This window comes from Pistacia vera, unplaced genomic scaffold, assembly GCF_008641045.1.
Source record: "Pistacia vera cultivar Batoury unplaced genomic scaffold, PisVer_v2 Contig837, whole genome shotgun sequence".
NCBI lineage: Eukaryota > Viridiplantae > Streptophyta > Magnoliopsida > Sapindales > Anacardiaceae > Pistacia > Pistacia vera.
In genome coordinates, this window is record NW_022196709.1 from 344,993 (window position 1) to 369,609 (window position 24,617).

At 36.9% G+C, this 24,617-nt stretch overlaps 1 long non-coding RNA gene across 2 annotated transcripts; it reads right to left on the reverse strand.

Moving 5' to 3' along the window:
* Positions 1 to 21,498: 21,498 nt before the first annotated feature.
* Positions 21,499 to 23,106, reverse strand: LOC116118094. 2 transcript variants are annotated; one of them, XR_004126089.1, is made up of 3 exons: positions 22,678 to 23,106; positions 21,921 to 22,063; positions 21,499 to 21,678 (listed from the first exon to the last, which is right to left on the reverse strand). It is a non-coding gene; the product is annotated as an uncharacterized LOC116118094 (long non-coding RNA). The 2 variants fall into 2 exon arrangements; XR_004126088.1 differs by having other exon boundaries at positions 21,499 to 21,686; positions 22,678 to 23,103.
* Positions 23,107 to 24,617: the final 1,511 nt, after the last annotated feature.

A 24,617-nucleotide genomic window follows, 5' to 3' on the forward strand; every position in this document is an offset into this window, starting at 1 on the left:
AACCACGCCAGGTGCATGAATTTTTCGCCAATTGGGAATTGGCAAAAAAATGCGTTTCTTTTACCTAGCGTAGTTTTTTGAGTTAACTAAAAACATATCAAAAATGCGTTGTTTTGTTTTCACCTTGCATAAAAAACCACGCCAGGTTCTTAAATTTACGCCAAGTGCCACCTGGTGTGGTTTTCTACGCGATTAGCGTAAAACTTTTCAATAATACCAGCGATTAGCGTATAACTTTTCAATAATACCAGCCTTATTAACCAATCTTAGTAACCACCGTTAATAATTGACGTAGCTAACGTGACAGAGCCATCTCATCTGTCATGTCACCGCCACATCAATTTCCCTCCAAAATTAAAAATAAAAAATAAAAAATTCCCCAAAATTCTTTCCTTTCTCCGTTTAAGTCAAATTTGAACCCTAATTCCATTTCAAAATAACAAAAACTCTTCCACCACCACCAATCTATCCTCTTCCACCACCATCGTTGTTTGTCCTCTACCACCACCATCATCGTTTGTCCTCTTCCACCACCATTCGCCACCGTCATTTGCTCTTCCTCTTCCACTACCGCTCTATCCTTTACAAAACCCACACATTTCGAGCCACCAATCTATCAGTCAAAGCCTCCTCAATTGCACAGTCTGCTTCCTCATTTTCACCATAAGTTTCTCTCTTTTATTTACTTTTTAGATCTTGTTGAAAGTTTGTTGATTATATTTTAGATTTTCTTTTTCTATTTTTAGTTTTTGTCAACTGTTGAAGAATTTAAAGGTTGAATGTTATAATTTCATTTTGTATTTAGACAACATTATTGTTGTCACAAATGGGAATGATTTAAAACTGAACTATGCGGCATGAAACAAGGATATTTCTTTCCAGATCTCTTTTGAAATTTCTTTTTTCCTCCTAATTTTTGTTCTTTATTTTCTCAAGAAATGGTGAATGAAGAAAGTTTTGATGGGGATCAGAAAATGCATGGAATACAATCCAATACTTGTGAAGAATGTTGATACGTTTACAAGTCCTAAAACACTTGTAAACTTGAGTGGACAAGGAATTGCAAGTCCTAAAACACTTGCTAATTCGATTGAATTGAAGAATTTCACTTCAAGTCCTAAAACACTTAGATAGTGGAATGTGGAAAACAATGGAGGAAATTCGGCCCAAGCAAGTTCCAAGGAGGGAGAGAGTCCAAACATTTCAGCCCAAACCATTCCAAGCCCAAGCTCAACAAGGGAAGCTCAAGCTGACCAAGAAACAAGCCCAAGTGTTGAAAAGGTCTAATCCGACCCAAGTCTCATTCCAAAGAGGAAGATCCACGTGAACCCTTATTGGATCCATTTGCATGATTCTCAAGGCCCAAATTCTTGCACCCTTATTGGTAGACTTAATTAGGATCATTGATCAAGGTTTGATCTACTTAAGTAAGCTTATTTCAACTAATGGGGTGGTTAAAGACATAGATCCTAGAATTAGGGAATTATGTCTCTTTGCATTAAATAGGCATGGCCTTGCATTTTGAATGAATAGCTTGTAATATTAGTTAAGTTTATTTCGTTTTATTGTATTTGTCAATTACTTGTTTATCCTTGTATTTGCCTATATAAGGGCAACTATTTTCTTTGTAACAATTAGCTTTTGAAATATATGAAATTGGTTTTATCCATTTGAGAGAACTTTTGTGTTCTTGACTGTGGATTCTTTATCCAAGTCTTGGCAAGGGGATTTGGTGGTGAATCAATTCAAGTTGGTGGAGTAATCCTTTAGGCTTGAAGTGTTTCTACTTGTCTTGGTCCGGATTTGCAAGTAAGTATGATTTAGTTAATGTTTTTAGTTTGGCCGAACTTCTACTTGATTTTGGAGTATGTTGTGTTGTTGAATTGCTTGGAAATGGATCAAATGTAGTGCTAGTTTCAAGAAACCAGCTTACCTAAAGCAATACATGCAGAGTCATTCACTTGAGGTATTTAATTATGAGTTTGTCTATTATAGTCACATTTATTTAGCAAATCAATGATTGGAGTTATTTATTTATGGTTGTCAATGCATTGTATGATATTTTTTAAGGCCATATAATCCGTTTTGCTATAATCCAACATCATTTGTACAGCTTGAGTATGTTATCAAAGAGAATTGTCCCAATTGTTCATATTTGTAAGTTTTAAGGGGATTACCAAGTAATTAAAACTTATGCGGAATGGGTTGCTTGTTCAATTTAGTGCAAGTGAGTTGCAAATGACTGAATTAAAACATACATAAAAACAAGTAAAGAACACGCTCATTTTTACATGTTTCGGCATCAAGCCTACATCCATGGGATCATGTCTAGAGAAGCAAAATCACTATGAAATACTTATGAGTTCAATTACAAAGCAAGATAACCAAAAGTTGTAAAACACTCTATGTTTTCTACACAACGATTCATCTTCTTTGATCGAACTTCAAGCCATCACAGCAAGCTTCACATGCACAGCAACATCATTTTGAAGAAGAACTCCTCTCAAGAATCAACAATAAAGACAGGACAGTAGCTTACACTCAAGCTCTCGTCGCAAGGAAAAAAACATCCAAAAGATCTCACACAAGGATAAGTGATGAAGGTAATTCTAAGGCTACCAAAGCATAGTAAGAAACCTTAACAAAAACAAGAACCTCAAAGAATATTCAGAGAGGCAAAACAATGTAATCAGGTTTCTTACCAAAATAGAAACAAAACGGGAGAATATAAAGAGATCAACACGTTAAGGTTGGGGGACAAAAAAGTTAAACTTTAACTTTTATGTCTTTCATTTTGCACAAGACATTTTGGGACCACAGACAAAAGAATTATTCTTTTTCTTACACAGCGAATAAACAGGGGACAAGTGTAAAGAATAAGACAGAAAATCAATTAAGGAATAATTCTGTCCAGAAGTGAAAACAAGTGTGTGAAGTGTGATTTAAGGAAAAATATATGTCAGAAACGTTGTGAACACACATAGGCTAAAGTGCTCACACTTGTGAAGGTGGTTACCTTTAGAAGTGTGTGCACAATAGTAAAAGATCAATAATAGGCAGGACACAAAAATAGGATCATAAGATGACAAAAACACTAACAATCTCCCCCTTTGTCACTTATGATAAAAGCACATTTCAAAGACAGCATGCTGGAAAAACATTACTAAGGAGGAAAACAATAAAAACAAAATGAAGCATAAAATCACTCCCCCTCAACAAAAGATCTCCCCCTAAGCAACACACAACAGGAAGAGAGTTACCAAGGATTTCCAAAAAACGGAAGATCAATATGACAATCAAGAGAATCTGCATAACAAGAGAGAGATTAGCAATAATACAAACAACCAAACAGATCATTAGCAAAAACAAGAAGCACTAATCAATTAAAAAAAAAAAAAAAAAAAAGCTAAAACGTTTTGCATATGAAAAAAAAAAAAAAAAAAAAAAAAATGTGATCATCACATAGAAACAACAGTGATAACACTAACAAAAAGTCAAAAACAAATAGTTAATAATAAGAGATAAAGTTTTTGCAAAAAAATAAATGAGTCCATTAGCCATCAGCCCATTCAACATCATCACCATCTCCCCCTCTTTGATCATAAGAGATCAGCTTTTGAGACAAGAGTATCTCCTGGGGGGCTTCCTGCCAATAGTTTTGACACGAGTTCTGCCAAGTGTACGAGCTGAAGGAGGATCAACTGCAGAGGTAAACACAGGAGCATGTCCACACCAAAGGCATCTTCCATAGTCTGAGACCCAGCAAAAAGAGTCACATTGTCAAGTTTCTTTTCTGTATTTGAGGGATCAATTTCAGGAGCAGCTACAGAGGCAAAAGTTCCTTTTGCACTTTGCTCAGCTGCAACTTCAGACTCAAGTTATCTACATCACCTTCTTCATCAATTTCTGCAATGTCTTCAAAAAGGACTAGATTTTGACCTTCAGAAATAGCATTTTCACAAGCAGAGTTGGCATTCAGATTAGCTTGAGGTTCAGCAGGTACATCAGTCTCTTCAGTAAGAGCAAAGCCAACAGGGGCATCTTTGGAACCACTTGAAGATCCTTTACTCAGAAGTTCAGCTCTAGTTTCTTTAAGGATAGTTTCAAAAGAGTCAACTCGAGCCATCAAGGTGGTGCGAAAAGAGTTCACTTTCTGATTAAGAGCCTACAACAACCCAAACACTTTGGACCGCCAAGCACTAGATTTTACAGAAGGGGCTTAAGAGGATGAAAGGACATCCACAGTAGGGGCAACAGACTTGAGGGTTTTAGAAGAGATACTTCTAATTTTAAGGAACTGATCATTTGGCCTTTTTGGAGGCCCATAAGAGTCAACAAATCTTGTGACTAGAGAAGAGAAGGGCAGAATGAAGGATTTTCCTTCGGACTCACTAGCGATCTTGATTAATTTGTAAATAACAGAGGCAAGGTCGATTTTCTTTCCTTGCACAATGTCATACAACAATTGGGCTTTATCAAGTCTTATTGAGGAGTTATGCCTAGACGGAGACCAGTTGGCAATGGTGATTTTAAAGAGAATCCTATAAAGGGAAGTGAGCACATTGACAAAAAGGAATCCACTGTCAGGCCAAACTATAACAACACCACCACTAAGGTCACTAGCCATAAACCTACATTCCTCTACAGGTACAGCCAAATCATCTTCATTCTTCACAACAGGGAGCTTTAATAGTTTCTTAATGACTTCAGGGTTAAAGTCCATCCAAATACCCCTTACCCAGACTTGGTTTTTGTGATACGGGGTCTGGTCAATATTTTTCCTAAAATGTGCATAAAATTCTTACACAAAACCTTGACACGGTGGCACAGGTTTCACCACAGATGATTTCCATTCTCTATCAGCCACAATTTTGGTGATTTCAGGGAACTCAGAGAGCTCCACATTTGACTCACAGATAATGGATCTAAAAACAACAGAATCTTTAAACCTCAACTAAGCAGAATGAGAAACAAAGATTTTTCGTTTACCTAAAACCTCAGATTGAGGTGCCACTTTCACTTTCTTTTTGCCCTTGACAATTTCAGCTTGTTTCTTCTTCTTCGCAAGGGGTTCAACAGAGGACCCTTTTAAGTGTTTCAGTCTCTTGATGAGAGGCTGATCATTAGATGAAGAAGATTTTGACGATGAGGATTTTGGCACCGATTTTGAGGCAGAGGATGTGATTTCAATTGAAGTAGAAGAGTGTGCACTTTCTTGGGTATGTGAGGACTGCCTTGTTCTTGTTCTTTTCTTGGATTCTATAGCCTTTCTAATGTCTTCAACGAATCCCTGTTGATGTTCCATTGATCTTTACAAAAAGGTAGTTAGGAGAGATTGATTGGAGAAAAGAATGAATAAAAAAAAATGCAATTTGGATATGACGGCTGAAAAGAACAAAACGCAACTTTATAGAAGAAAAGAAAAACGCAATCCTAGAAAAACACGGATTTTTCCTTTTTATTAATTGAAGTCAATGTGAGCACATCCAACAATCATGTGCGCACAACAAACAATACACCAGGTATTAGAAAAAAAGACACTTAGGAGAGAAAAACAAGGACAGAAAGTTACAGATATCTGCACACAAGAACTCTCAAGGTGGTGACAACAGTCCAAGACAAAAGACTAGATATACGAATAAAAAAATAAAAGAAATTACCTTGAGATCAATTTCAAAAACAAAAATTTATAGAAGCAAATAGTCAAGAAGAGTGACGTGAGAAAAAAATCATTAATCTTGGGGATGTTGGGGAATTGACCTTAATGAAGTTTCTTTCACACACTAGTAGCCAATTCTTTTGTCAATCGATGAGCAAGAATGCATAGATTATTTGACATATGTGTGTCAAGTGTCCTCATTGATCAAACATATTTTATTCAACTCCCCCTTCCCTCATGCCTTTTTTCTTTTCAGATAATTGAGATTCTTTTCGACTTCTTTCTCTTTGTAATAGATAAGCAATGGGCAGAAATTCTTCAAAAGCAACCAAGTGTAGCTTTCACACTTGCAAGGAGGTAGCCCTTTAAATGGTAGATCTTCCAAGAACATAGGGGTCTCTACATCCTAGAAAATTACTCAATTATGACTTTCACACTACAAGCAAGGTAGCTCTTTCACATGATGACAAAGTCAAGTAAAACAGACTCAAGGAAAAATTTTAAGATATAATGGCTTTTAGATAAGAAAGCATAGGGTGGACACATTTCAGCAGCATGCTACCACAAGACTAAAAAAAGATCTCAATCACAAACACTAATTAAAAGAATACTTGCAACAATAAAAGGTCAGAATTTTGTCTCAATGCAATTATTAGAAAAGACAGAGACACTATTCAATTTGAATAAATCCAGTGGACTTCCTCAAATTGACAAAAGTTTGCAAGTCTAAAGCCTTGGTAAACAAGCCAGCAAGTTGAGAGTTTGTGTTAACATGTGCAAGAGTGATCACTTTCTCATAACTAAGTCTCTTATGAAATGATGCCTAATGTCAATGTGTTTGGTTTTGGAGTGTTGAACAAGGATTTTAGAAATGTGTATTGCACTAGTGTTATCACAAAAGACAGTTATGCATTCTTGATCAAATCCATAATCACATAGCATTTTCTTTAACCAAAAAACCTGTGTACAGCAACTCTCTGCAACAATATATTCAGCTTCAGCTATGGAGAGTGGGATTGAATTTTGTTTCTTGCTATACCAGGTGACCAGGTTGTTGCCGAGAAAGAAACATCCTCCAGATGTGCTTATCTTATCATCTAAGCATCATACCTATTGAGCATCACTAAAACCCACAAGAGTGGGATTGAATCATAAGAAAACCAAAGTCCAAAATCTGATGTTCTAACAACATATTTCATAATTCTCTTAACAGCTTTAAGATGAACCTCAGTATGATTAGATTGAAACCTAGCACACACACCTACACTAAAGCACAAATCAAGCCTACTTGCAGTCAAATACAACAAACTCCCTATCATGCTTCTAAATAACTTATTATCAACCCTTTTTCCTTTTTTACCTTGGAAAGTTTAAGTGTGGAGCTCATAGGTGTGTTTGCATGTTTCTAGCGTACTTAGATTAGAGACAAACATGCCACAGTCAATTTGTTTGATTTGGAGTCCAAGGAACATGCTAAGCTCTCCCACCATACTTATCTCAAATTCATCTTTCATTAACGCAATAAATTTCTTAAGCTGAGTATGAGAAGTGGAACCAAAAACAATATCTTCTACATAAATTTGAGCACATAAGAATTCACCTCTTTCATGCTTTATGTACAATGTTTTGTCGGCATTACCTCTACTAAAATCATGATCAAGAAGGAAGGAGGTCAGCCTATCATACCATGCTGTTGGTGCTTGCTTCAAGTCATAGAGTGCTTTCTTAAGTTTGAACACGTGATCAGGCTTATGAGGATCCTGAAATCCTACTGGTTGCTCAACGTAGACTTCTTCCATCAGCATTCCATTTAAAAAGGCACTCTTCACGTCTATTTGGTAAAGTTTAAGCTTCAAACAGCAAGCCACTCCAAGGATTAATCTTATGGATTCAAGTCTGGCAATAGGTACAAAGGTTTCATCGAAATCAACTCCTTCAACTTGTGTATACACTTGTGCAACAAGTCTTACTTTATTTCGCACAATGTTTCCAAACTCATCTGATTTATTCTTGAAAATCCACTTTGTTCCAATGACATTAATCTCTTCAGGTCTTGGAACCACTTTTCAACTCCGCATGCATAGCTACAATCCAACAAGGGCCTCCTTTGCATTTTTGGGTTCTGAAAGGGAAACATAACACAGGTTATTAATTTCACTCCATTTTTTACATCTAATGGCCATTACCTCTTCGAGATTTCCAATCACTGTTGATAGTGGATGAGCCTTTTTAATCCAAGAGGGTGGTTATCTAGATTTGAGTGTATTTTGTTGAGTGATTTCATTAGATAGATCTATAATTAATTCGAGTCCTTATCTCTCTAGGAGAGATCTTTTTTGAGTTGCGGATGTGCTTACTTCGGATTTTGATGTGGTCACATCTTTATGAGAATTTGGAGTAGACACATCATCGTGATCAGTGGTCACATTGGGAGTCAAGGTTAAGTCATCAATGTCTTCTTCATGAGAAAATTGCAAAAAATCTTTAGAATCAAAGAAAACAACATTAAATGATTCAATTTTGCGTTGAGTTCTCATATTGAAAACCCTATATACCCTATTATTCGCAGAATATCTAAGAAAAACACCTTCATTACTTCTAAAGTCAAATTTTCCTAGGTGATCTCTATCATTCAACACATAGCACTTGCACCCCCAAAAACATGAAAGTAGGATAGATCAAGCTTTCCTTTCCTTAGAAAAACTTTGTTTGCAATGTGACATGCAGTGTTAATTGCCTCAACCCACAATCTTGTTGGCAATTTTTTGTCATTTAACATGACTCTTGCCATTTCTTGAAGAACTCTATTCTTTCTCTCCACAACTCTGTTCTGTTGTGGTGTTTTTGGGGCAGAAAAGTCATGCCATATACCTTGTGCACAAAAACTGGAAAAGTCAATATTCCTAAACTCTCTTCCATGATCATTTCTTATCCTCACAACTTTCTTCACACAACAACTTTGTTCAACTTGAAGTCTTTTAATCAAGGTTTGGAAGACTTCAAATATATCAGACTTTTCCCTTAGAAAATCAACCCAAAAGAATCTAGAAATGTCATCAACACACACAAAGACATATCTCTTACCTCCCAAACTTTTAGTTTGCATGGGTCCCATTAAATCCATATGGAGAAGTTCTAAAACACATGAGGTACTCAGTCGAGATAAGGATTTGTAAGGAAGCTTGGTTTGCTTACCTTGTTGGCATGGGCCACAAACTTTATTTTTTGGGAACTCTAAAATTGGTAGACCTTTCACAGCATCCTTTTTAGAGAGTTTCACAAGATCTCTAAAATTTATGTGTCCAAGTTTTTTTTGCCAAACATCAACATCATCAGATCTGAACTTAAACATGAAACTTGGTAGTCAAAAGATAGCAATTATCATTTGATCTTTTTCCTTCAAGAACAGATGTTCCATCGTTATTTAAAACTTGACACAAATTTTTTGAAAATTTCACAACACAGCCTTTATCACAGATTTGACTTATGCTTATAAGATTAGCTTAAGACCTTCAACATAGAACACATCATTTAAAATAGGGAAACCAGGAATAATAATAAATCCTTTACCAAGGATTTTATCTCTTTTGTCATCACCGTATGTCACATGACCAGCCTCAACAAATTCAAGTTCAGTCAAAAAACTTTTGTTACCTGTCATGTGCCTTAAGCACCCGCTGTCAAAATACCATTGGTCATTTTGAAATGCAAGTAATGATGTATCAGCAACCAAGCTGTTGGTACTGGACTTAAGTCTCCATACTTTATTGTTTTGAGACGTGAATTTTTTAGAGGGAAAAACATGATTTCCAATGCACCTTTTCAAATATGCCATGAGTTTAAAAAAATTGGTTGAATGTGACCTTTCTTTTGACAAAAATGACAAACAAAATTCCCTCAGGGAAACGATTTAGAGGTGCAGTGAGAATATTTTGGTCTGAAACTATGTTGATAGAGGTAGTCACAACTTGTTTTGAAGTATGTGCCTTAATGAAGGTGGTCACACTTGGTTTGGAGGAGCTTGCTCCATAGGAGAATCCCAACCCAGTTTTATCACCAAACGACTTTCCTTGGCCAAGAACTTCATCAAGTTTAAGAGAACCTGTATTCAATCTTTCAACAATGGCCTTGGCCTCTATTAGTTCATTTAAAGCTTGATTTAAAAAAGTTCCTTGTTAGATAAATCAATAAACACAGCTTTTAATTTATCATTCAACACTTTTTTTATCTTCGGTTAAGGTGCAGTTTTCATATTCAAGGGATTTTATCTTTTTAGTGGCTTTTACCCATGACTTATACATCTTATCATAGGTCTCTTGTTGCTCCTTATAAACATCACCTGAGTCATCCGAGGACACTCTCCTACTGTCTTTTTGGCTAGCTGTAAAAGTCAGGAAGTTCTCATCCTCATGAACATCATCACCTCCACTCTCACTGTCATCACTCTCACTTAGTATGGCAGTCGACTTTCCCTTTTTTCTTTAGAGTATTGGCACACTTTGACTGAATGTGTCCATAGCCTTCACATTTATAACACCTGATGCCTTTGTTTTTCTTTTCATTTTCTCTCGAAAATCATTTTTGAGAAGGCACCTTGAACAACTTGGTCAAAAGACCTTTTCACAAAAAAGTTGTTTACTCTTTTTGTTCAACCTAGGTTTTCTCATATTCTTTTTCAGAAATTTAGCAAAATTTTTTGTGAGTAAGGCACATTCATCTTCCTCACCATCACTAGAAACAACACAGACAGAAGATTCAGATGTTACCTCATGCTTTAGAGCGAGACCCTTTCCCGGTTTCTTTTCCCACCGTTTGAGGTTGAGTTCGAAAGTCTGAAGTGACTTGATGAGTTCATCCAGTTGCATCTCATCCAGATTTCGGCATTCTTCGATAGAGGTTGCTTTGGACATGAATTTCATGGGTAGAGAACACAAAACTTTCCTGACAAGTTCAGCATCAGTATAGATTTTACCCAAAGCAAAGCATTCATTCGTGATATCACATAACCTACCATGAAAATCAGTGATAGACTCATCTTCATGCATAAAAAGATTTTCATAATTAGTGATCAATCTCCTAAGTCTGATCTTTTTTACAGTGTCAGTTCCTTCATTCTTAACTTGGAGTATGTCCCATGCATATTTAGTTGTTTCACAGCTGACTATGTTTTTCATTTGGCCAATACTGACAGCGTTAAAGAGTGCATGAAGAGCTTTAGAGTTGAAATTAGACTCTTCCATCTCAGCTTTAGTCCATTGATCAAGGGGTTTTCCCCTATTACTACCTTCTATACCTACAACTTGTGGTTCTTTCCAACCAACGACACAAGCATTCCAAGCCTTTTCATCAATGGATTTTAAGAAGGCTTTCATCCTAGGTCTCCAGAAGGAAAAACTAGTTCCCTCCAACAATGGTGGTCTATGAGTAGATCTACCTTCAGCAAAGAAACTCATAGTGGCAGAACAGAAAATGCGGTCACACAAAAGAAGGTGATCACACAGAGCAAAAACGAACTGATCTGCTCAACTAGACACGAGAAAGGAATTTACAAACAAGCAAGGATCAACTGAAATAATTTTTCAGAACAAGCTCTAATACCAATTGTAAGTTTTAAGGGGATTACCAAGTGATTAAAACTTATGCGGAATGGCTTGCTTGTTCAATTTAGTGCAAGTGAGTTGCAAATGACTAAATTAAAACATAGATAAAAACAAGTAAAGAACACACTCATTTTTACATGGTTTAGCATCAAGCCTACATCCATGGGACCATGTCTAGAGAAGCAAATTCACTATGAAATACTTATGAGTTCAATTACAAATCAAGATAACCAAAAGTTGTAAAACACTCCCTGTTTTCTACACAACGATTCTATCTTCTTTGATCGAACTTCAAGTCATCACAGCAAGCTTCACATGCACAGCAACATCATGTTGAAGAAGAGCTCCTCTTAAGAATCAACAATGAAGACAGGACAGTAGCTTACACTCAAGCTCTCGTCACAAGGAAAACAACATCCAAAAGATCTCACACAAGGATAAGTGATAAAGGTAATTCTAAGCCTACCAAAGCATAGTAAGAAACCTTAACAAAAATAAGAACCTCGGAGAATATTCAGAGAGGCAAAACAATGTAATCAGGTTTCTTACCAAAACAAAAACAAAACGCAAGAATATAAAGAGATCAACACGTTAAGGGTTAGGGGACAAAAAGGTTAAACTTTAACTTTTATGTCTTTCTTTTTGCACAAGACATTTTGGGACCACAAACAAGAATTATTCTTTTTCTTACACTGTGAATAAACAGGGGACAAGTGTAAAGAGTAAGACAGAAAATCAATCAAGGAATAATTCTGTCCAGAAGTGAAAACAAGTGCATGAAGTGTGATTTGAGGAAAAATATCTACCAGAAATATTGTGAACACACATAGGCTGAAGTGCTCACACTTGTGAAGGTGGTTACCTTTAGAAGTGTGTGCACAATGGTAAAAGATCACTAATAGGAAGGACAAAAATAGGATCATAAGATGAAAAAAGCACCAACAATATCAATTAATGATTAATGATTTTACAAAAGTTATTGCATTCTGAGTATATAACCATGGATGTATAGCATGAAGCATTGGATCCCACAAAGAACTCCAAAATGTGCGAGGCTTTAGCTTTGAACATAATGTACTAGTATCAGGTTGGGAGACCTCTTGAGAAGCTCCATTAAGTAAGCCTCAAACACACGTTGTCTAAACTTGAGGTTTGAATCTGTGTATTTGAACTTTCAATTTATTTATTTACTGTGAGAAGAAACAGAGAATCAGTTACTTTGATTTTGTGGACTATGAAGTTGCCATTTCTAATACCTTTGATGTTACTACAGAGGCCATTCTTTTGTTCAGTAGATGATTGCCATGCTAGCTATAGAAGAAAAAATCACTTGACTCGCAACCTAATTCAACACCAAGGGAAATTATTCACCTACCCAATTGAGAATTGCAATCGTGAGTTCACCATTCAAAGTAACACGAAGAGACATGTTAACGAATTTCATGATGAGGATTGTTCATCCTTTGATGTTAAAGGTCAGAAGCAGTATATCTGCTAGGAAGCTAGTTGTGGAAAAATATTCAAATACAAATCAAAGTTGCAAAAGCACGAGGAATCACATGGTAAGTTATTGTGATTTCAAATTCTTTCTGTGGAAGTTTTTCTTTGTTGCCATTTTAATGTATTTTGTTGTGAATGGTTTTGTTTTACTTTTTTGAGAGCTTTTAATAGTTTTTTGATGTAAAGTTTTGATATGTGTTTATTACCATAGTTAAGTTGGATTCTACGGAGACATTTTGTTCTGAGTCAGGATGTATGAAATACTTTACAAACAAGGAATGTCTTGTTACTGAGTATTCTAATTGCTTGGGAATCAGAGCAATTTTGTCACTGCTTTTGATGAGGAATTTAGGTCGAGACTTAGGGGCAGAAGGAAAAGGATTAAGGAAGTTCCCAACAGTAGAAATGTTGACAAGAAAAAGAGTACATGCTCCAAGTTCATCTGGATCTTGTCTTGTGTATGAAGATTGAATACATCTCTATTAGCTACAATTTGACAACCAATAAAACTACGTTTACTCACAATCTTACTAACCATCTTACTATCCTGGTAAATATAACGGCATAGTACGAGTACTATACGCATAGTACGCGTACTATGCGTTATAATTACACAGGATAAAGCATAGCATGACTCATGTTGATAACGTGGCAAATGAGATGGCTCTACCACATCGGTTGCCAGGTCAATTGGTAAGGGTGGTTAGTAGGATTAGTTACTAAAACTAGTATTATTGAAAACTTTTTGTCCTTAGATGTAAATTTTATGCCAATAATACTATGCATACTAACGAATTTTACTAACCAGCGTACTAACCTAAAGCATAGTACGGATATCATACGCAGATTACGGGTACCATATGTAATTTTAACAAAGGTTAGTGCGCTAATTAGTAAAATTTGTTAGTACGCATAGCATTATTTTATGCACCTGGCGTGGTTTTTTATGCCAATTGTGAATCTTCATACGAAATTTCCCAGTTGACGTGAAAAATCACGTCAGCTGAAAAAACCACATCAAGCGTCAAATCGACTTTTAAACCTCAATTCTAACACATACATAACCAATAAACTTTTATGATAATGCTAGTTTTACTCTCCCTTCTTACTACCTTCTCTTACTCACTTATGTGGCAGCCGACATGGCAGATGCCACCTCATCTGCTACGTCACCCGGATGTCCCAGTCCATTTTATGTTTCCCCCAAAAGCATTTGTGTTTCCACCTAGATCATTTGAAGAACATCAACAGCCAGGTCCTGTGAAGAATGAAGAACACGGTGATAATGAAAAGGCGGAGAAAGTTTTCGGGAAGCAAGAAATATTTAGGAACCCCACCATTGTATTTTTCATCGAAAGTTTTTGAACCATTTAGAACAGGCGACGATGAATGACTGTGGTGAAGACAAGCAGTGGTTAGGTGAGTGGCCATTTTTTCTACACTCATTTCCATTCTCTTGTTCTTTTCTTTATTTCTTGTTGGTGTCAATGGTCGTGGCCGCGACTTTGGTTGTAGAAGCTATCATGAACAAGACTTTAAATGTTTGTGTGTTAAATGTTTGTGTTAATGATTGGATGAAGGGTAAATGATGTCAAAGGTTTTGTGTATTTTAGTAATGGATTTTGATTACGTGCTAACTATTTGTGGTAATGCTTATGTGAGGAGGAGACATATCAGGTTTTTGTATTGTAGCTATGATATAAATTGATGTTCAGTGAAGAGGACATGATGATGTTGGTTTTATGTATTTTATAGTGATGAATTTGGATTTTGATTGTGCATGGGTAATTCTTGTGTAGAATTTCCTGTGTAACTGCATATTTAAGAGCTCTCATCTACCATGCTTTGTTATGTGCTTATGTCTATTTTTCTTGTAACTCCAAGTTGGCTTTAGTTTTTGGTGGGAAGCAAGGTGATTTTGACTGGGTATGACTTATATCTTGTGGTTCTATTATGGACTTGCCTTTTTCTCACCCTTTTATGCGTTTAACATTTGTAACATTTCTTTTTTATTTCCATCATTAACAATAGGTGGTTAAACTCTATGAGAGGTGCTTAATTCCTTGTGCCAAATATCCTGAGTTTTGGATGCATTATGTAGATTTCATGAAAGAAAGGGGGAAGAGAAATAGCAAACTTTGCATTGGCGTGAGCAACGCAAATTTTTTCTGAAGGTATAAATTTTAGAAACCACTTTTGGTTTTTTTTTTTTTTTTTTGGGTAATTGTGGAGGAACTTATCTTACCGGTTTGAGATACATGATTGATTGCTTTTTATTTGAAACGAGTAGCTTGTACTTTCCACACGTTCTCATTATGTAGCATGTATTTTTCCAACTGATTTCTCAATCACTAAACATGATATATTTATTCATTTTTCTATTATTTAAATTACTATATGTGAGTCTAACTATGATAAAGCAAAAGAAAATAGAATGCTAGTTGTTCTTTTTTATGGAATTTAAGTTACTGAAGTGTACTTTTTGCATTAGAGTAATTTCATGACATCAGTTAAAGGTTGATAATAATTGCATGATGTTCTTGGTTTTTAAGAACCTTGTTTTTCTGGTTAAAAAATTGACCGAGTTTCTTCAATTCATCTAGGAAGATTATGCCTCATGTCAATCTGATAATATTAGTAGAAATATAATCTTGGCTTCATAACTATGGGACCCTTGCTCAAACTCATGTTGATATGTGTGTCTGCTTTTTAAAGATTTGATACCCTTATTATTTTCTTTTTTTTTTTTTTCAAAATCATGCAGGGCATAGGAGTTGCACCACTGTATAGCACAGGTGCATCTCGGACTGTCACATATGTTGCATCTCCAAATCCTCAACATCAATCTCCCCAAAGTCTTTAAGGTGCTTACCCTTCTGTTGACTGATAGGAAACTAAACAACCCAGGAGGTTCAAAGGAAGGTATTAGGGGAATTACACAGCCTAGCACCAAAGTGTACGTGAAGAAGAATAAAGTGGATTAGTAGGCCGCATGGGAGTTGCTTAAAAAGAATATCTACGTGGCACCAGATTAGCAAAATAGTTTGTTATGGCAACAGACTAGTAGAATAAGTTTGTTAGGGTAATTGGGTATAAGAGGGGAATGAAAGATGTACAGGGTATGAGGGAATTCATAAAGTTGTATTGGGAGGCCCCTAGCTCCTCGAAGTGCTAGTGTTGTCTTTTCTTTTCATTTTTCTTCATTCTATTCCTCTTTATTTTTCCATTATGTTCTTAGTTCTGGAATATCAAATACTACAGAATATTAATACAAATATCAGTGAATTATTCAGTGTTTAAGCTTGTTCTTCGTGTGAGTTGAGTTGGTTGTGGGTGAATTATTCAGGTTCTTATCATTGGTATCAGAGTCAAGGAATCCTTATGGTTAATACGAGGATGGAAGCTAGGATTGAAGGATTGGAAAAAGATATGGGAACTGTTAAGGAGGACATCGACAGTATCAAGGGGTATCTCGTGGAACTAAAGGAATGGATATGTTTGAAGGATGAGGAGTAGAAAAGTGTTGATCAAGGGAAAGATAAGGGAGAGTCATCAGGAAATCGGGTGACTAACGAAGAAGAAAGCTCAGAACGATCGGGAAACACCGGAGGTTTAAAACGACTCAGAAATAGTGCAAACGATTTTGGCCATCCTATAAGGATTCTGCTTTTGAGTCTCTAGTGGCGTTGAAACAGACCAGAACTGTAACTGAGTACCATGAACAGTTTGAGTTGTTTGTTGCACCGATGAATGAGGTAGGGGAAGAACTGTTGATGGGCACACTAATTGCTAGGCCACCTCCCTTTTTGAATTAATGAACCAAGCCCATAGAATAGAGGAAAGAAATTGGATCCTGGAAAAATCCAAATTTAAACCAAGTCGAGCCCAATGGAATTTTAAAGCTAAACCAAACCAATGGAATTTTAAAGCTGAACCAAACAAATTTGAACCATATACCTGAGTTACACCCAACCTAGAACCACTTAGAATCAGCTGGGGCTAGGAAATGTAGATCGCGCAAGTGGAGGACAAATTCGCCTTGAAAAAGGAGAAAGACCACCAAAATCTTCACCAACAAACCTTCGAGAGGGCAATTTTCGGCGACTGACAGACACCGAAATGCAGTATAAAAGAGAGGGGGGGTTGTGTTTCAAGTACGATGAGAAATTCGGCCCCAATCATCATTGCCATAACAAAACACTTCAAATTTTGTATGTCACAGCTAATGAAGAGTCTGAGGAGGAAGAAACCATCCTGAAACCTGAGGATAAGGCTAATACCAAAGGTACTCCTATTGCCTTATCTATGAGTTCCATTGTGGGTATACCTTCGACGAACACGCTGAAGCTTCGTATGCTGATTAAAGGGGAGAGAGTCATAGTATTGGTTGACAGTGGGGCTTCCCATAAGTTCATCTCTGAAGATTTAGTCAATAAGTTACAGCTGGGAAGGGATGATACTAAGACTTTTGGCATCATGGTAGGGAATCAGTATACGGTAAGGAGTACTAGAGTTTGTAGAGAAGTGAAACTAGAAATTCAGGGCATCACAATTGGTCAAGATTTTTTCCGTTTGATTTAGGAAGAGCTGATGTAGTTTTGGGAATAACCTGGCTGAGTTCATTAGGTGATGTGTGTTCTAATTGGAAGAGACTAACAATGAAGTTTGAAATGAAGTTTGAAGTTAATGGAAAATCAGTGACCCTACAGGGGGATCCTTCGTTAGTGAAATGGTGGTTTTGTTAAAAGCAATGCTAAAGTCACTGCACCTGCACCAACAGGGGGAGGGATATGTTATTAAGTTATGTTCTATTACTCATCAAGATTGTGCTTCAGCCCCAATTCTGCCTCCGGAAGTGGAGGCTGTTTTGACCAAATTCTCTAGCCTCTTTGATCAACCAAGAACTCTTCCCCCCCATCGTAAAAGAGATCATGCCATCACTCTCAAAGAAGGGGCTCAACCCCCCAACATTCAGCCTTACCGATACCCGTTTTTTCAAAAGAATGAGATAGAGAAATTAGTGAGTGAGATGCTAGTGGCTGGTATTATCCAACCTAGCATAAGTCCCTTTTCGAGCCCTGTTTTACTAGTTAAAAAGAAAGGAAGTTGGCAATTTTACGTCGATTATCGGCTTTGAATGATATAACCATTCCCGATAAATTTTTGATACCCACCATCGACGAATTATTGGATGAGTTAGGTGGCACATCCATATTTTCGAAACTTGACCTTAAATCGGGCTACCACCAAATTCGGGTTCGCGATAAGGATGTCCCAAAGACCGCCTTCCGAACCCATGAAGGCCATTATGAGTTTTTAGTTATGCCATTTGGCCTGACTAATGCTCCCTCCACATTCCAAGCATTGATGAATGACATCTTCAAGCCATTCCTCCTTAAATTTATTCTTTTTTTTTTTTTATGACATTTTGATATATAGCACTGATTTGATTACTCACATTCTGAATTTGAGGCAGGCTTTCCAGACAATATAGGAGCACCAGTTGGTCCTTAATAAAAACAAATGTGTATTTGCTCAAGAGAGATTGGAGTATTTGGGCCATTTAATCTCAGCGAATGGAGTGGAGGTAGATTCAACAAAGATTGAATGCATGTTATCTTGGCCAACTCCTCCCACCTTGAAGAGCTTATGGGGATTCTTGGGGCTTACAGGATACTATAGAAGATTTGTTCGAAATTATGGACAAATAGCCCACCCATTAACACAATTGTTCAAGAAAGATTTCTTTCACATGGGTGAGGAAGCACAAAAGGCCTTTGACACTCTCAAGAACGCCATGGTGACTGTTTTGGTGTTGATCATTCCTGATTTTTCACTGCCCTTTGAGGTTCACACTGATGCGTCAAGATCAGGAATGAGTGATGTATTGGTACAAAGAGGTCGCCCAGTAACTTTTCTCAGCAAGGTTTTCTCCTACTCATTTCGACAAAAGTTAGTTTATGAGCGTGAGCTCATGGCGATAAAGTTAGTTTATGAGCGTGAGCTCATGGCGATTGTTTTCGCCGTTCACAAATGAAGCCATTATTTGCTTGGTCGAAAGTTCATTATCAAGACTGACCAACGCAGCCTCAAGTTCCTGATAGATCAACGACCTCTGACTCCTGAACAGCATAAATGGATCTCCAAATTGTTAGGATTCTCCTTTGAGATCCAGTACCAACCTGGCAGCTCCAATAAAGTAGCTGATGCCTTGTCCCGCCGAGAATCAGTTGTGTCCATGAGTGCCTTATCGATAGCACACTTTAGTGAGTACGAAGAATTGGCTGTTGAGGCTTTCCAAGATCCAAAACTCAAGGTGATTGTGCAAGATCTGTTACTGCATGCGACATCTCGACCGAATTACTCTCTTCTTAATGGCTGCCTGCTCTACAAGGGCAGGTTAGTACTTCCCAAGACCTCTAAATTTATTCCCCGGTTGCTATATGAGTTACACGACACTCCAAGTGGCAGCCACTTTGGTTTCTATTGAACTTACAAAATAGTTACTGGAATTCTGTTATGGAAAGGCATTAAACGAGATGTTCAAAAGTTTGTCTTGGCATGTGGTATCTATCAACAGAACAAGCTTCAGACCTTAAAACCTGTTGGCCTTTTGCAGCCACTTCCCATTCCGAATTTAGCATTTGATGATGTCTCTATGGATTTCATCGGGGGACTCCTTAAGGCTTGTGGGTATGACACTATATTGGTCGTTGTTGACAGATTGACTAAATATAGTCATTTTCTTTTGCTATGCCACCCTTATGATGCTAAAGAGGTTGCGACTCTTTTTATCAAAGAGATCGTACGTCTTCATGGGTTTCCCAAATCAATCATTTCTTATAGGGACCGGGTATTTCTAAGTCATTTCTAGACTAAATTATTTCGTTTGGCAGGGACTACCCTTAAGTTTAGTTCGACATATCACCCCCAACCCGATGGACAAACGGAGGTGGTTAACCATTGCTTGGAAACTTAACTTCGATGTTTCACTTCCTCCAAACCTAAGCAATGGCCTAAATGGCTCTCTTGGGCTGAGTTCTGGTTTAATACCTCTTATCACAACACTACCAAAATGACTCTGTTTAAGGCTTTTTATGGACGAGACCCCCTTCTCCTGAAATTTACTGAAATCAAATCTGCTGTGGAGGATATTAACCAACAAATGGTCGAACACAATGCTCTTTTAGAGGATCTTAAAGACAACCTACACGCAGCGCAGACTCGCATGAAGTCTACTGCCAATGCACACTGTAGGGACGTAGTTTTCCAGCCTAGTGACCTTGTCTACCTCAAGCTGCAACCATATAAATTCAAATCTTTATCCAAGAAATTCAATGAGAAGCTGAGCCCCCGTTTCTATGGTCCCTTTGAAGTTGTGCAACGAATGGGGGAAGTTGCTTATAAATTAGCTCTACCTCCTATTGCCAAAATCCATCCAGTTTTCCATGTTTCTCAACTCAAGCAGAGTTTACACTCAGTAGTCCCTATCCAACCTCTCCCACACTTCTTGACTGAGGACTTAGAGTTAATGGTACAACCGCTTGAGTTCTCGCCATTTGGACTCTTCTAGATGGCTCTCGGGAGGTATTAATTCAGTGGAGGGATCTTCCTTCTTTTGAAGCTACGTGGGAGCCATATGATGTCATTGCTAATCAATATCCTAGCTTCCACCTTGAGGATAAGGATGGCTCTCTTTGGGTGGGGGTGTTGGGGGAGTTGGTGTATTGATAGGAAACTAAACAACCCAAGAGGTTCAAAGGAAGGTATCAGGGGAATTACACAGCCTAGCACCAAAGTGTACGTGAGGAAGAATAAAGTGGATTAGTAGGCCGCATGGGCGTTGCTTAAAAAGAATATCTACGTGGCACCAGATTAGCAAAATAGTTTGATATGGCAACAGACTAGTAGAATAAGTTTGTTAGGGTAATTGGGTATAAGAGGGGAATGAAAGATGTACAGGGTATGAGGGAATTCAAAAAGTTGTATTGGGAGGCCCCTGGCTCCTCGAAGTGCTAGTGTTATCTTTTCTTTTCATTTTTCTTCATTCTGTTCTTCTTCATTTTTCCATTAGTGTTCTTAGTTCTGGAATATCAAATACTGCAGAATATTAATACAAATATCAGTGAATTATTCAGTGTTTAAGCTTTGTTCTCCGTGTGAATTGAGTTGGTTGTGGGTGAATTATTCAGGTTCTTATCACTGACAAAGAGAAATGAACATCAAAACTTAGTGTAATGTTCTACGGAGAATGTAGTTAAAAAGATCTTGAGATTGCAATTTTCATCTCAAATCACAATTTTATTGACCGAGAGATTTGAGAAAGAGGCACAATGTCAAATGTAATGGACTTCCTTTTTGTGGATGTATATAGTATAAAGGTCAGGTGATATCATTTTGCATATCTCCTTGGCTGAAGTTTTGTATCCATGAGAAATTGAGCATAGAATTTCTGCTAAAAAAGAATTGCTCACAAGTTCACTTTATTCTTCAAACATGGAATGCATTCATGCTACACAATAGCACCAAAGTTTCGAATTTTTATTGTCGGAGACCACACTTTAAAAATCTGTTAGTTATAATTTCTTGATTCTTTTGAATTGAATATATATAGCATCTAGACGGGGAATTTAGGCAATGTTACTTTGAATAAATAAAAAAAGAAAATGAAAAAAATTGAACAAATTAGTATGCCTAAAAAGGGGACTGTTATACACAAAAGATATTTTATTTATCAGACAACCAAATATGTAAAGCGTTGTGAAACTTATCCTAAAAGGGATCTGTTATATACATAAGATATACAATCAGCAAGCAAAACACTAATTTTTTTGCAAAACAACAGCAGCTCTAGACAAATCTACATTCTCCTCACAAACACACAAAAAATGCTAGGAAATTGTCCATAAAACAGCAGCCCTGCACATCTAGCAAAAAACATTGTAAAATGGCAAATCATGATATAAACTAAACCAATGTACAGTCAATATGCAAATAGTTTCAGAAAACGTTAAAAATGGAAAAACTAAGAACTGCACTACAAAAATTGCTGAAACAAAAGTTCAGTATCACTTCATTACCTGCACTAATCTAAACCGGTAAGATAGATAAGTTCCTTCAAAATTACGAAAAAAACCAAAAGTGGTTTATAAAATTTATACCTTCAGAAAAAAATTGCATTGTCACGCCAATGCAAAGTCTGCTATTTCTCTTCCCCCTTTCTTTCCATGAAATTCACATAACGAATCCAGAACTCAGGATAATTGGCACAAGGAATTAAGCACCTCTCATTGAGTTTAACCACCTATTGTTAATGATGGAAATAAAAAAGAAATGTTACAAATGTTAAACACATAAAAGGGGGAGAAAAAGGCAAGTCCATAACAGAAGTACAGAACCACAAGATATAAATCATACCCAGTCAAAATCACCTTGCTTCCCACCAAAAACTAAAACCAACTTAGAGTTACAAGAAAATAGACATAAACACATAATAGAGCATGGTAGATGAGAGTTCTTAAATATGCAGTTACACAAGAAATTCTATACAAGGACTACCCATGCACAATCGAAATCCAAATTCATCACTATAAAATACATAAAACCAACATCATTTCCTCTTCACTGAACATCAATTAATATCATAGCTATAATACAAAAACTTGATATGTCTCCTACTAACATAAGCATTACCACAAACAGTTAGCACGTATTCAAAATCCATTACTAAAATACACAAAACCTTTGACATCATCTACCCTTCATCCAAACATTAACACAAACATTTAACATCAAAAAATTTAAAGTCTCGTTCATGACAGCTTCTACAACCAAAGCCGCGGCCATGACCATTGAAACCAACAAGAAATAAAGAAAATAACAAGAGAAAGAAAATAGTGCAGTAAATCAGCCACTCACCTAATTGGTGCTTGTCTTCACAACAGTCGTTCACCGTCACTTGTTATGAATGGTTCAAAAACTTTCGATGAACAATACAATGGTGGGGTTCCCGAATATTTCTTGCTTCCCGAAATATTTCTCTGCCTTTTCATTATCACTGTGTTCTACATTCTTCAAAGACCTGACTGTTGATGTTCTTCAAATGATTTAGCGGTTTAGGGGAAAACATAAAATGGATTCGAAGAATGAAATTTTTTTTTTTTTTTTTGAAAATTTTTGGGGAAGATACGTGGCAAATGGGGGTAACAGCTGCCACGCAAGTGAGTAAAGAGAAGGGAGAAAGAAGGGAGAGTCAGAGTAGCATTATTATTGAACTTTTATTAACGTCAAACACAACAACACGCACACCACCACCAACCCAGTAACCAATAACTCCAACCAATAAACACAACATAACAAAAATCAACCCAAACCCTAATTTTTTATAAAAACCCTAACATTTCAAAATTCATATAAACATGTATTGAAAACATCAAAAACTAACATTTTTGCCTATCTTGCAATTTTTTATTCTCTCCAACGGCAAGAATACGTTATTGTCAATCACATTCTTCTACCAATAATCTTTAAAATAACGGTTAAGTGGTTAAATCTTCACTCGTTTTGTGTATTAAATTACAAAATTACTGATTTCTGGAAAATTAAAATCGGCTCCAAAGCCCTTTGTTTTATGGCAGAAAATTTAGGAAAATTGGGTTTACATATGAGGGTATTTTCAATAAAATGTCCTTTGGTGGTTATAAGGATATAGGCTTTAGGATTTTGATCAACTTTGTATAAAGTATAAACCCCCCAAGTTTTGGTTATTTTTTTAAGACCTTTATATAAATCGATACAAGCTCGATTAATTTAATATTTTCATATAAATTTACATGTATTATAATATAGGCATATTTTATGTATTTTAATTTATGTGTGTTATGCTTGAAAAGTTAGGGCTACCGTAGACTCTCGTCAGCAAAAGCCAATCAAGGTTCAGGAAGGTTTTGTGTCGTCCAGGCGTTGTCACGTCTCGCAGTAACGCAAGTGGTATGGTTCTTGTTAGTGCAGTAGGTGAGTGTCAGGCTTGTGAGTTGTTATGAATTAGCCACCTGCCCAAGCCCTGCGTAATTTGAGGATGTTTCTCGTGCAGACCACCAATGGGACGTAAAGAAGGATTTGCACGGCACCTACCTACTTGCAAACTTGTAATCATTACCTTGGACTCTCCCACTATAAATAGAGGACACCCCTCTTATTTACGGGATTGGCTAATCTTAGTCTAAAATAGCTTACACATTCTCTCTCTCTTTGTATTCTCTCTAGATTATAACTCAGCTCTCTACACGCGACCTGATCTTACCCATCTATTAATACAATAGCAGTGGATGTAGGATTCGCTTTTAAGCATCCGAACCACTTTAAATATCGTTTCTTATTCATTGCATCATTTCATTTTTTCTTTATCACATGTGATTTTTAAGTCCGCTTAGCACTTTGCACATGCGAGTCATTGGTGTCAAAATCAAGCATCAACAGTTTGGCACTAGAAGGAGAGTCTGATTTAGTATCTGCTCTTCATCAGAAATCTCTGACTAATCAGTCCTGCCAATCAGCAAATGGTTCGCAGTTTTGAACCTGAGTGAACCAACTATGACAATGAGGAAATCCCGCAAGTACAAGAAGACACTTCTCCCAAAGTGCCACTAGTCCAATAGAGTATCGTGCCGGATATTCCCTCGAGCTCGCGGCTCGACCCAGCCATCATGAGTTACCTAAAGAGGTTCAATAATACTCTCCAAACGGTTAGTGCAAGGCTAGACCATTTGGATCGGTTCAAGCCACCAGAATCCAATGAGGCGGTGCCACCGCCAAAAACGCCTACAGGTCGCGTGAAAGCATAGAAAAGGGTGAAAGCC